The 14,705-nt window shown below is 45.4% G+C and overlaps 1 protein-coding gene and 1 pseudogene across 1 annotated transcript in view; both read left to right on the top strand.

Moving 5' to 3' along the window:
- LOC109315986 overlaps positions 1-8,421 on the top strand; it is a 69,766-nt pseudogene extending 61,345 nt beyond the window's left edge.
- Positions 1-14,705, top strand: part of FOXP2 (forkhead box P2) — a 638,779-nt gene that overhangs the window by 10,260 nt on the left and 613,814 nt on the right. The window lies entirely within an intron of this gene.

Here is a 14,705-nt window from a genome sequence, read left to right on the forward strand (position 1 = left end):
GCGTAGGTTTCAGGTTCTGTGTCTGTTGTAGTGGATTTAAGTGGATACCAGAAGAATATTTAAAAAAGAAAAAAATAATTTAGATATTAATTTTCTGTTAAAGAATGTTGTGATTTGCTTTAAAAAGAAACTGCTTTCATGTATGATGTACTTCAGTCTCCTGTGATGAGATGGATTAGTGTGACGTTAACATCATTTTAAATATCTTAATAAGTAGATGTACCTCCAATAACTGAACATTTTATTAATTGTTATCTATCTTATATTGGTACCTAAGCAGCCCCTTCGTTCAAAAAGACTTGTGGAGGAGATCTTTGGGTACTCCTATAACTGCAACAGGCAAAGAATGACAAAATCTGCCTGATGGCTGCCTAACAACAGTTGCAGGAAACGTGCTAGCATGATGTGAATGGATTAAATAACTTGAGACTGAAATGGATAAAAGAAAAATTTCTAGGGTTTTGTTGGAGAAAGGACCATAGATTCTAGGGTCAGAAGAGACCTGAACAACTCACCGAGTCCAACCCCCTGCCCTGGGCAGGAAAGAGTGCTGGGATCAGATGACCCCAGCCACATGCCTGTCCAGCCTTCTCTTAAAGACCTTCAAGGTAGGGGAGAGCACCACCTCCCTTGGAAGCCCGTTCCAAATCTTGGCCACCCTTCCTGTGAAAAAGTTCTTTCTGATGTCCAGCCTAAATCTGTCCTCTGTCAGTTTGTGACCATTGTTCCTTGTTACCCCAAGAGGTGTCCGGGTGAACAAAGCCTCTCTGGTTCCTTGTTGCGCCCCCCTAATTAATTTATGTGGCCACAAGATCACCTCTTAGCCTTCTCTTGCAGAGGCTGAAGAAATCCAGGTCCCTTAGTCTCTCCTCATAGGGCTTGGCCTGCAAACCCTTAACCATACAAGTGACCCTCCTCTGGACTCTCTTGAGGTTATCTGCATCTTTCTTAAAGTACAGTTCCCAAAACTGGATGCAGTACCCCAGCTGCAGTCTGACCAATGCTGCAGAGAGGGAAAGTATCACCTCCTTGGTTCTATTTGTCATGCATCTACTAATGCATGATAAAGTGTGGTTAGCTTTACTGATGATTTCATCACACAGATGACTCATGTGCATCTTGGAGTCCACTATGATTCTGAGATCCCTTTCTGCTTCTGTGCTGCTAAGAGGGTCATTCCCCAGCAGTAGGTTTGCTGGATATTTTTACACCCTAGGTGCAACACTCTGCATTGTTTATTGTTGAACTGCATCTTATTGTGTTCAGCCCACTTTTCCAACCTGTCCAGGTCCACCTGCAATCGTTCCCTGCCCTCTGGTGTGTTCATTTCACCCCACAATTTAGTATCATCTGCAAACTTGAATACAGTACACTTTACACCTCCATCTAAGTCAATGGTGAAGACATTGAAGAGTACAAGTCCAAGGACCGAGCCCTGCAGGACCCCACTGCCCATATCCTTCCAGGTCGATACTGACCCATCCACCACCACTCTCTGGGTGTGAAATCCAAGCCAATTTGCCATGCACTGGACTGTGTAATCATCTAGGTCACATCCTCTTAATTTATTTATGAGAATGGGATGAGATACTGTATCAAAGGCCTTCCTAAAATCCAAGTAAATGACATCCATCTCTACTTCTGCAGCTAAGCATTTTGTGACCTGGTCATACAAAGAAACCAGATTAGTCAAGCATGAGCTACCTGCTACAAATCCATGCTGGTTGGCCTGCTGCATTATTTTTCCTGCTGGACTTGTGCAAATATGGTCTGTAATAACTTTTTCAAAGACTTTTCCAAGGATAGAGGTGAGACTAACTGGCCTATAATTATTCAGATCCTCCTTCCTCCCCTTCTTGAAAATAGGGACTACATTGGCTCTTTTCCAGTCCTTTGGGACTTGACGGAACATCACCAATGCTCAAACAGCTGTGCCAGTGGTTCTGCTATGACACCGGCTAATTGCTTCAGTACCCTCAGATGCAGCTCATCCGGGCATGCTGACTTTAAACATATCCAGTTCATCCAAGTGACTCTGCACCAAGTCAGCGTCAGCAGTTGGTAGGTTGGTGTCCCTCTAATGCCCATCTAAAAACCCAGTAGGAGACTTGTCTTGATCCTTGTTCAGGAACACTGAGGCAAAAAACTCATTGAAGAGCTCAGCCATGTCCCCCGTGTCTGTCACTAATTGCTCCTGCTTCTTCAGTTGGGGTCCTATGCTGCCCCATGCCTTCCTTTTACTTCCTACATACCTAAAAAAAGAATTTCTGTTGTCTTTAATTTCTGTTGCCAGCCTCAGCTCCATAGTTGCTTTGGCCTTCCTAACTGCCTCCCTGCAGTCCTGTTCTAGTCCTGTTGTAGTAGTCACTTGAGTTTTATCTTGACTAAGCTAAGCAGTGGTAGTGATCCAGAAACTCATTTGACTTCTTTTGTTACTACATCAGGTAGAGAATGGCACCTTATCTTACAAGGGAGTTCCAAGCGATCCATTGCTTGCTGAGTGAGGATTTGGTTAGATGGTATGCTGCACTGAAGTTGGAAATAGTAAACTGGCTTAGCTTTTCCACAGAAGTAGATTGACTGAGGTTTGGGGTAGAACTCTCTCCCACTGGAGCATGGCTCAAGGCTCTGAAATACAGGTACAGGCAGTCCTTGGACTTATGATACAACTGGTTCCTGAAAACCATGTCTTAAATCAAAACGTTGCAACTCAGAATCGATTTTCCCCTAGGAAACAATGTTATAAATGGGGTATTGGTTCCTGAACCAAGGCCTGCTATCCTATTTTCACCAAAAATAACCCAGAATTTTATATTCAGTCAATTATGGATGAGTAACATAGCCACATTAACATATTTATATTGTAAATAGCAATCAGTTTGATTTGGAAGGACTTCTTTGAGGTGACTTTGCTGGACTTTTTGAAGGGCTCCTGGTTGGTGTCTTCTCAGGAGTCTTGGCTGCAAGTTTTTCTGGAGTCTTTTCTGCTTTCTTAAAGAAAGTGTCCAAGGAAGTTTGGACAGATGTTCTCCAGGGAGATGGATGATGCAGTGAACTTGTTTGCTGGTGTGGCGTCGTGTTGGATCAAGCATCGTAAAGTTGAAACTGACATCAGAAAGTTGAAAGAGGGTGTCAATTTATAAACATTGTAAGTCCAAAATGTTGTAGCTTGAAACTTTGTTAGTTGAGGACTGTCTGTATCCGCTGTCATGCCACAGTGACCCAGGCTATAGGTCAAATAATGTCGAATACAGTCTAAGAGCAATACTCATACATATTTTCAGCTGCAGTTGAAGCTTGGGTTTAGTGCCTCTAGCTAGCTATTGTAGCAGGGACCACAGAGATGATAAAAACAATTCCTGGAGACTGAAACAAAGCATGTAGGACTGAATAAGAACATAGTCCCATGATAGACTGGCCTGGCTAGGAGTGTGAAGTGAGAGGTGGCACTTCTGGGTCTTGGCTTTTACTGCATGGACAGTTATCCTGGAACAGGCAAAATCCTGTATTGGGGCCAGCTCATGTATTTTGCTTCAAATGTTGGGCTCCGTAAAAATACAATCTAGCTGGGCCTGTGGCTTCAGTCCTCCCTGGTGATGAAGGACTGGTAATATAGTGTTTCTGCAGGAAAATGGACACATTTGGCACAACTCTATGGGATTCTGATTCAGTAAATTGCCTACCTCACATGCCAACCCCATGTTTTTGTATAACCCAAATAAATCTGATAAACTTGGTCAGTGAGCAGGCTCTGCTTCAATTCAAGCTACTTTTTCTAGTTTGGAGAATGTGTAAGTGTTCACACAATTTAATCATTCCACTGGGCGTCCTGCGTAGACATTTTTCTTTCTAGTGGTGGGTGGGCCTCCTTAGTGGCATGCTACATCTTTGTCAAGTGAGGAGCCAAACCTATTGAGAAATTTTACTGGTTACCTGAAAGCTTGGAAAAGGTCTTGATTCAGGAGATGAGACAGATTTGAAGACTGAATGTGATTTATGAAATCCTATGTCTTCTGATGTCCTGGAGCCAAAACCAGAGGGGACCATCATGTAGATTTCTGGCAGGCAGATGCAATTTCCTGCTTTGATGTATGTCTTAATCCCAGAGTGCATCATCTGTTTTTTATATTGGGCTTGACCAGGAGGATATATTACCATTTTAGGTATTGGTAGATTTTCCTTTTAACTGACCATTGAGAAATGAAGTTTGCTACCCTGTTCAGCTTATTTCAGTTTGTCATGAAGCCATTTAGGTTTTGCACTGCAGTTCTTTTGCAGACATTGAAGGATCTCTGTGTTAACTTCTCACTTTTTGCTATGCAACAGTCTGTCTAAACCAAGGGGGATCTATGGCCCATTGGCCTGATGTGCCCTGATTATCCAGTCCCTGATGCTGCTCCTAGGTTAGAAGCAGACTCACATGTAACACATGATGCATATCAGACTGGTCCCATGTGCAGAGCCCAGGAGGTATGCTGCACATGATGCCTGCCCCTGCCAGTCTAGAATGTGCTGCATATGACAATCAGTCTGGTCAGTCCAGGACTACAGTGTCTGTGTGGGGCCAGTCTGACATGTGTGGCATTTAGTGCCCATTCCAGCTGGCCCAGGATCAGCACTGCATGTAGCAAACTCCCTCAGTCTTTTGCAGGGCAGGTGCTGGATGCATTTTGGGTCCTGGACTAGTCGGAATGGGTGCTATGTGTACAGGATCTGGGGGAGGTTCTGTGGGTCAGATCCAGCCTGTAGGGTCAGTCACATGCCATTCAACTGGTCTGAGGACTGGCCCCTCTCCCCTCATCTGGCCCAGGGGCGATGTGTAGGGGGTGCACATGCATCCCCTGAGCGTGGCAGAGCGCCCCCTACAAAAAGACATTGACAATACTGTTGGCGGTGCCTGCGGGGGGTTGCCACTTGCCACCCCCCTCCTGCCATTGCGTTCCCTCCACCTCCGTGTCCCCCCAGCTGCCAGGGGCATGTGTCGTTCATGATTTGGCCTGTCAGATAAGTTTGATACCCTTGATCTAAACTATATTATAATTTACAGTTGGGGCTGGTTGCACCTATCTTTAGAATCAAGATGTGACTCTGCAACTCCCAAAAAGTTCAAGGTAAGAAAATTGACAGTGAAATACTTGGTTTAGCAAGGACGTAGAAAGGAGCAACTCTTAGTAGATAAGATGCAAATCGACTCATGGAACTGGTCAAGAATCTGGTCACAGTTTTCTGCAGAAACAACACATCACCTGCCTTTTGTCTATGAGAAGTAACAGGCCCTAGCTAGATCAGATTTTTAAGGAGAATAAGTTTCTGCGATAAATCTGACAGGTTTAATACAGGTTTTTGTTCTACAAACTGACACCTCAGACAAAGCCTTGAGTAAAGTCTTATCCCAAGGTTTCCAAGTCCATGAATATATTTAATACATGCAGGAAACTAGTGAACAAAGTGACATGGCACTCCCTCTCATATATGAGTGGCTATTCACTGGGCTATGAGAATGCTAAGGGTACCCCTTTTTGTTTTAATCACTGTTCATGTGACTGAAATGTTTCCGTATGATAAAGAAGTTAAATGCCACTTAGTGATATTTATGTAGTATGTGGTCTTCTGGATGAAACACCTTCCAGAAAAGGATGATTATGATACCTTCCAGTTTTCTCCCTCTTCTCCCCCAACTGGAAGATATATTGGGATATTTGGTGAATATGCCAACATACTTCTTTGGGGAGACAGGTATGTGAGAGAATGTACTTTTAACAAGTGCTTCTGATCCTCTTCCAACGTATCTTGAGTGTACCCAAGGTTACTTGCTGCCCCAACATAAACAGGAAGAGGAAGCTGAACAAAGGAGTTGGCTGATGAGATTGCAGAGTTGTTGGCCATCATCTTCAACAATTCATGGCAATCAGTAGAGGTCCTGAGTGATTGGAAAAGGGCAAACATAGGGCCATATTTAAGAAAAGGAAAAAGGATCCAGGAAACTATAGGCCAGTCAGCCTTACCTCGGTCTCTGGAAAAATCATGGAGCAAATCCTCAAGGAATCCATCCTGAAGCACTTGGAGGAGGTGAAGGTGATTAGGAACAGTCATGGATTCACCAAGGTCAAGTCATGCTTGACCAACTTGATTGCCTTCTACGACAAGGTGGCTGGCTCTGTAGATGCGGGGAGATTGGTGGATGTGATACACCTTGGTTTTAGCAAGGCTTTAGGTATGGTCTCCCACAACATTCTCACAGGCGAGGTAAGGAAGTACACGATGGATGAGCGGACTGTAAGGTGGATGGAAAACTGGATGGAGCATTCAGCTCGGAGGGTAGTAATCAATGGCTCAATGTCTAGTTGGCAGCTAATATCAAGTGCAGTGCCTTAGGGGTCGGTCCTGGGGCCAGTTTTGTTTGATGTGTTCATCAACGACCTGGAAGATGGGATAGAATGCACCCTCAGCAAGTCTGCAGATGACACCAAACTGGGGAGAGCAGTAGATACGCTGGAGGGTAGGGCTAGGATTCAGAGTGGTCTGGACAAATTGGAGGATTGGGCCAAAAGAAATTTCATGAGGTTCAACAAGGACAAGTGCAAAGTCCTGCACTTAGGAGGGAACAATCCCATATACCAGAACAGGCTGGTGGCTGACTGGGCAGCAGCTCTGCAGAAAAGGTCCTGGGGCTACAGTGGACAATAAGCTGAATATGAGCCAGTAGTGTGCCGTTGTTGTCAAGAAGGCTAATCACATGCTGTGCTGCATTGGTAGGAGTGTTGCCAGCAGGTCAAGGGCGGTGATTATTCCCCTCTATTCAGCACTGGTGAGACCTCATCTGGAGTACTGTGTCCAGTTTTGTGCCCCCCACCCCCCGCCTCACAGAAAGGATGTGGACAAATTGGGGAGGGTCTAGCAGAGGGCAACAAAACTGGTGAGGGGGCTGGGGGATATGACTTATGAGGAAAGACTGAGAGAACTGGGTTTATTTATTCTAGAGGAGAGAAGATGGAGGGGATTTAATAGCAGCTTTCAACTACCTGTAGTGAGGTTTGGAAGAGGATGGAGCTAGGCTAATCTTAGCGGTGGCAGATGGCAGAACAAGGAGTAATGGTCTCAAGCTGCAGCAAGAGAAGTTTAGGTTCGGTATTAAGAAGAATTTTCTTAATAGAAGTGTAGTAAAACGCTGGAACAGGTTACCCAGAGAGGTGGTGGAATCTCTATTCTTGGAGGTTTTTCAGACCGAGCTAGATAAAGCCCTGGCTTCGATGATCTAGTTGGGGGTGGTCCTGCTTTGTGCATGGGTTGGATTAGAATACCTCCTGAGGTCCCTTCCAACCCTAATTTTCTGTGATTTTATGATTTCTGTGCTTCTAAGGTAAAAAGGGAGAGAGAGTAGGTAGGCTATTGCAAACAGTAGTTACTCTCAGGTTTTGATTTCTTGAATTGATGCCCTGTGAAGTGGTAAGGGCATGATGTTCTTTCTTGAGCTTGCATCTTCCATGAGGACTTCTTGAAGGGGGCATGCTCTTTTGTTAGCTTATTTGGTTTGCATCTTGTAAAGGGTGTTTTGCTCAGGCTTTATTCTTCACACAAAGTACTCTTAGTGTCTCTGTTGCTGTTTTAACTGCAGCAGCAGATTGAAGTTTAGGAGTCATTGACCAGTTTCACTTTTACTGGTTGGAAATCCATAAGCAGTGTTTCAAACTCATGTTTCATTATGCTGCTGTTCTGGAAAGTTATGCAGCAACGGATGAATGTATGGTGTTCCTTGACTTCGCTGGTGCTGAGGCTGGTTTTATATTTTCTGATGACTAGCAGGTTTAGTCTGATTGTAGAACTGGTTAGCCTTTCAAGTCATGCTTCATGTTTAACCCTAAAAGATTTTTATTGTTTGTGGCTTTTTAAAACAGTAGCAATTTTGGTTTATAATAGAGATCTGTCTCAGGGAGAGTTGTTCTAACTGTTTAAGTCTTGAAATATAATTTGTAGATTATAATTGCTGCCTAATATAATCTTAGACCCTTACTGACAATCTATTTAGCTAATACTGTACTTTCTTTGTAAGGTTATTTTTGGGTGCTAACCTTTTCATTTGTTGGGAGTGAAATGTATATTGTAATAAAAGGGATTTTTAAAAGAGTTAGATGATGTGTTAAAGGTAACATTTGTGCACAGTTTTATATAGCAGTAGCGAGAGGAGTAGTATTAAAACCCTGAAGTAATTTCTAGTATTGTCTGAACATAATTTGTTCTTACTCTCTGCTTTGTGTGTCTGTTAACGGAGATGATGCAGTATATTGAAAGATTGGTTTTGTTCTCCAATTTCTTTTATATCAGTAGTGCATGACCTAATGCAAATCATTGTCTCCAGAAAGCTTTTTTTTTTTTTTTTTAAATCCTTAGGTATATAAAAACCAAGGCATCAAATATGACTGATAAATCACAGCACTTTTTATCTTTCAATAAGCTTCAAATACAGTAACCTAAAACTAAAATATTAAGCAGAATTTTGAAAACCTGCCAGAAATCTTTCTTTTCTTATTCAGCTGTTGACAAATGGGTATGGGCCAACATTGTCATTTAAAGATCTCTTGAGAGTGCAGTGTGCTAGGATTAAAGATAGATGGTGCAAAATTGCAAACTTTTGCAATGCAGAGATGGATTGTCCTTCCGTGCAGTGCAAAAATGTGGGATTTGTTGATAGGTGAATGTTAAAAATTTAAGAATTTTTACAGTCTATATATCAGATGGAATTATGTGTAGTGTTATGTTCTGAGTGCAAAAAAGTCTGGGAACTCCCCTCTTTTCCTTTCTCTCTCCTCCCCCACAACTTTCAGGTATGCCAGTCCATATGGAAGTTTAGGGAGTACCAGAAAAGAGGGAGCTTAAAAAATTAAAGCTCTTGGAACATTATCCATCTTTTTGTAGGGGTATGTGTGCCTCACTAAACTTAACCTTTTTTCCTTTCTCCCTCCAATACATTGAGCAATCTGCCCTTGTTGACTAGGCTGTGTTTTTAGATATGCTTCTTCTCTACTGTCATGCTTTTTTGGGCAGTGGGAATGGTGAAAAGTGGAGTAGGAGACTAGGTTGAACTGAAAAGTTTTACTTTTCCTCTCATGCTCATTAGAACACTTCACTGGCAGTGAATTCACTGGATGGATTTATATTTTTCTGCTGCTCTGGGCAATTGTGATTCTGAGAGAGAGAACTTCAATTTTTTCAAATTTATTTATTTTAGCAGACAGGAATCCAAAGTCTTGGATTTTGTGGCAAACTGATGCTATTTTCTAAGAGTGAAAAAGGATAATATTGTTGAGGTATTAGAGTGGAACTTGGGAGATCTGGGTTTAGTTTGGGACTTAGACATATACTCATTGTGTACCTTAATATGAGTTAGGGTGTGAATAGAAGTAACTCCTGGACATTTTCAAGTAGAATGGGCTTGGAAATATTTCAAAAGAGTGTTGTTTCAGCTGTGGGGCATACCATACAGCCCGTCTAGTTCCCCTGGGTGGGGGAGCCACAGCTTTCCAGTCAGGGGGTGCTTTGTGACCTGTAGCTTTGCTTCCCACCTGCCTCACAGGGAGGGGAGCGCAGTGGTCTGCTAGTGAGGTGGTAGCAGGAGTTCCCTAGCGCCTAGATTCTGACTCTAGTCCCATGTTTCTCCAACTTCCCCCTCTCAGTGGAACAGACAGGGAGAGGGAATTGAGGCTGGATAACTTAGCTCCAGTGGCAGGGGCAGGGTAGGGGAATGCCCTCAGGTGTTGACAGAGGTTTAATGACCTGGCAGTGCCTGTCAGGTTGTCTACCCTGCTCTCCTGTGGAGGCAGATTTCTGGAGGACCTACGTTATATCTGCATAGGAACAAAGAACCCAAATAAAAATGCTTCGGAATAGTTCTTCACTTCAGAGTGTTTCAGGTGCTCTTGAAATGTTTTAAAGAGCTTATATGTTTGTACATTTGGGCCACTGAAATGTTTCAAAGGCATTTGAAACTTCAGTTCTTATTGGTTTGCACCCTTACCTGATCTCATTATTACAAGAATAAATGCATTAACATTTACAGGTTTCCCTCAATTTATGCAGGTTCTGTATATGCAAATTCAGTCTTATGCAATCACCCTTTTTCTACCCAAAATTCCTTATATGTATGGTAAATTCACTCTTATGTGATCAGAGCTCTGCTTGTCCCCATTTGCCCCAGCCCCTGGGCTGCACCCTGCTGTGGTGCAGGCAGGTGGTTTCGGCTGCCCCCGGGTCTGCTCCAGCAGGTTGGGTGAGCGGGGAGAAGGGGTGTTGCGGGGCACATTGCAGCCCAGCGGCTATAGGCCTCTGGCGTCGACTGCTCCTGCGGCCACTGCAGCAAGGACTGGGGTGAGTGGGGAGAAGCGGAGGTCCTGGGCTGCAGCAGGCAGCAAGGTGGCAGGAACTGAGAGTAGACGTGGGACAGGGGGCACAGCTCTTGCTGTTACATGCCCCCCAGGAGGGCTGTGGGGCTGCACTGGGCTCTTCCTGGGGGACTGTGGGCTCCTGGATTTGCACGTGGGACAACAGCAGACTATCACTGCAGCTTGGGGCTGGTGGTGCCACTGGGCTCTCCCTAGTGCTCGGTGGGCAAGTGGGGGGAGGAGAGGGGCTATGGTGAATTTTGGGGTGGCAGCAGCCCCCATCCCAGTGCCACCACTGCTGCCCACCTGGAGCTCCGGGAAGAGCCTTGCTTGCACTTTAATTGTCAAAAATATGGTGGGTAGGCAGGAGTTCAGAAATCTTTAAAATAGGCCAAACCAAAACTAAACTAATTTTTTTCCCCCCAAGATTTATATCGTGGATTATAAAGTAATCCAATCCTCTTTCCCCACCATACCACTTGATTTAATTTCTTGGAGTTTGACTCAGGATTTTTGAACTTTTGGGAAATTACAATATTGGGAGGGATCATGTTCTTCTTCAAGTAAGTGTCTTGGTTCTCTCATGGGTGTGTCACCCCTGAGTTTGAGTTGCAGACTTCTTGCTTTAGCTGTACCTACAGTGTATGCTCTAGTCTTGCCGCTTCTTATGCCGCAACACCAAGATAATAAGAGGTAGTTAGTGCGTGCTTTCTACTCCTTACTTCCTCTATTTGGTTAGTTGGAGATGCTTTTTCTTGCTGTTCCTCGTAGTTTTTGAACCTTAATAAAATACTTAAGCCTGCTTTTATTTCCTTATTGTCAGGCTGTGGTCTTGAAGCTGAGGCCTCAGCATATCTGGTAAAGCTGCTCATGTTGGTTCGCCATCTCAGGAGCAGGCTGGGGTAGATTCAGGTGGCCAGAGCCCCCTCCATCTGGACCTAGCTGTAAACCCAGTCCCTGACAAGGAGTTGGTCAGCCAGGGTCACCCCTTTTCGTATAAACCCCTGACCCAGAAAAGAAAGTGGACAACAAGGCTGAACCTTCTACCTAGGCTTCTGCTTCTCTTGACTCTTTGACCCAGCTTGCCCATGGATTCCACGTTTGGTTTGACCCCTTGGCTCTCTGATCTGACTCCGGTTTGATCTCCTAAATACCTGACTTATATATCCTCCTGACCCTGTACTTGGCCCAAAATTCTGGATCTCTAACTTGGTTCCCCAAACAGATCTTGCTCCTGGTTCCCTACATATGGACTTGCACACTCCCCTTGCATCTTAGCTGCTTTTCATGACTTGGGGTGACCCTCAGATCTGACTTGGTTTCTGAACTGCACCATGCCTCTGTGATACTGTGCCATATGGCACAATCATTTTATGGTAACTTTAAAAAAAAAAGTTGCTATTCTCTTTGGGTTGAAATTTTTGCTGACTTATCTGTGAAATGGGTGTGGTTTTTATTTTTTATATTTTCCTACCTTGGAATATGTCCAGGGTATCGCTTTGCCAGAGCCCTCTACTTTACTGGTCTTTGGGCTTCACATCCTGTCACTCATTTCATAGCTGGATTCCTGCACCTGATGGCAGGGGAATGCCATACCCCCAAATAGCTGCTCTTTCCCCTTTGTAAAAAATTAAGAAGGTATAAAGACAGAGAAAACAAACATTATCTGTTCCTTTTAGGTAAGTCCCTAGGCTCTGCATCAGACTAGGGGTCAAGAGGCCTGTCTTGGCAAAATATAGCGCCTAGTACTCTCCATGCAAAGCAACCTCATTTTCAAAACCAATGAGAGCCATATGGCTGTAGTGATTTCAGTCAAGATCCAGAGGCAGGTTGTCAAGCAAGGAAAAGCCTTTAGTCTCACCATTGTAATGCTGTAAGTCTGATGCCCCAAGACCTCCTTGAAAGTGAGATTAACTCAGTATCTTTTTGGTCTGGGAGCTCTGGTAATACAATCCTTCACCAAATCTTCTTGCTTTTCATGTTTGGAGAGGGTTGTTTGAAGGCCTTGAGTTAGTGCAAGAGACCAAAAGAACATGAATAGCGCTACATTTCATTAATGAGGCCTGATGCCTCAGCATTATAGCCCACCATGGGGTCTGTTGCCTTTCTACTACCTTTTGAGGCAAAAGACATTTTGAAGCTACCATCAGTTCAGCGAGGGGCACCATTTTTTCCTGACATGTTGAAGCAGTCCCAGATCTGCAGTCCTACAGCACTGTGGAGCTTCATTGACTTCCCTGTGCCAAAGAGCTTACTGGTACTGGATCCTCTTAGAGTAAATCAGGTAGTTCCATCACTGTCATGGCACCATTTTCCATTACAAATTTTTTTTTACTTGTGCAAATCTGTCATTAGCATTGGCTTCTTTTTCTTCTTTTTTCTTTTATACAGAGGACCAATGTAGGCAATGCTCTGTCTCCAAGTCACCACCACCTCTGATGTTGCCATGCCATACATATTTGGAGGAGGAGCAGTGTCAGTCTTATTGGGACATGTACACTGGGATGTGCCCTGATGCTGGCACAGCCAGTTTAGCTCAGTCTTCACCTCAGTTAGAGGAGCTACAAGCCTCATTCCAAGTCCTTGTCTAGGGCCATCTTCTCCAGATTACCATGGGTATGCAGTAACAAGGTACAGAATGGGAGGGTTCCTGAGAGCCCTCTTGAGGTAACCACAACCCTTCGAGGACTTATAGTTTCATAGTTAGTAGGGTCAGAAGGGAGCTGAGCAGATTATCAAGTCCGACCCTCTGCCATAGCAGGAAAGAGTACTGGGGTCAAATGACCCCAGCAAGGTGATTGTCTAGCCTTGTCTTAAAGACCCCCAGGGTAGGAGCCAGCACCACTTCACTTGGAAGTTGGTTCCAGATCCTAGCCGGCCTGACAGTGAAGTAGCGTCTCCTGATGTGTAATCTAAATTTACCCAAGATGAACATGAGCTACCAATGTGATCTCGCAGCTGGTAAAGCAAACAAAACTCTGGCTTGCATTCATAGATGCATCTCAAGTAAATCTCAGGATGTCATCCTCCCGCTGTACTCAGCCATGGTGAGGCTGCAGCTGGAGTACTGCATCCAGTTCTGGGCTCCACAATTCAAGAAGGATGTCGAGAAGCTTGAGAGAGTCCAGAGGAGAGCCACGTGCATGATCAGAGGGAAGGGGATAGGCCTTATGAAAAGAGGCTGAGAGCCATGGGACTCTTCAGCTTGAAAAAGCTCAGGCTCAGGGGGGATCTGTTGGCTGCTTATAAGTACATAAGGGGGGAGTGTGCATCAGGAGAACATCTGTTCAACAGAGCACCCCAAGGAAAAACAAGGACCAATGGTCATAAATTCCTCCTAGACCATTTTAGGCTGGACATAAGAAAAAATTTCTTTACTGTCTAAGACCCTGAAGGCCAGGAATAGACTCTCTCCAGAAGTGGTGCAGGCTCTGGACTCATTCAAAAAATGTTTGGATGCTTATCTTGCTGGGATCCTTTGGCCCTAGCTGACTTCCTGCCCCTGAGGTGGGGGGGCTGTACTTGATGATCTTCGAGGTCCCTTTCAGCCCTAACGTCTATGTGAGGGAGGAAAGGAGCCAGCAAGCTCCGAGTCTCCCTGCCCCAACACAGCGAGGCTAGCCCCACGCCCATAGGCCCAATGCGCCGGGCGGAAACCCACCTCTTTCAGGTGCCTGGAGAAAGGAAGAGCCAGAACCAGCATTGCCGGCATAAAGGAAGCACCGGACCCGGACAGTGGGGCGACGGGACTGGAAGGAGACAGAGGGAAAACAGCCGCCGGAGAGAGCCGCCAGGAGCGGATGCGAGGCGCCCGCAGCGGCTGACCTTCTGGGGTAAGGGTAGGCCCCAGTAGGGTTGGTGAGCCCAGAAAGCCAGCCGCACGTAGCCGCGGACTGTTCAACACTGCCGGGAGCGGCTGGCGCCCGGCAGAGAACCGCCCGGGCTAAGCTGTGGTAGGGGAGCACCCCGGCGGGACTGCTGCTCCAGCAGCGTGGAGTGGTATTTGCCCAAGGATCCCCAATCGGGGGGGAGGAGCCCCTCCCCAGGAAGGGGACGAGGAGGGGTATTAACCCCGCATCTGCCAAGGGGCATTGACTTATCCATGGGGGGGAAGCAAGTACCCCTCTGAAGGGGAAATCCCTGATCGTGACTGTTCAGTTAATCTGCCTCTACTAGGAGGAAGCTTGGGAAAGGCATCTTGAGGCGGCCGGCCTAGATAGGCAGCCACGAGATCCCGGTGGTACGGGCGAGGGTGTAGGGGTGGAGGAGCCCTCAGCGACGCGGGACCCTGAGTCGACACATGGTCTCACTTCTGGACTGGCGCGCGCC

This window comes from Crocodylus porosus, unplaced genomic scaffold (genome assembly GCF_001723895.1).
Source record: "Crocodylus porosus isolate Cpor-Errol unplaced genomic scaffold, CroPor_comp1, whole genome shotgun sequence".
Lineage (NCBI taxonomy): Eukaryota > Metazoa > Chordata > Crocodylia > Crocodylidae > Crocodylus > Crocodylus porosus.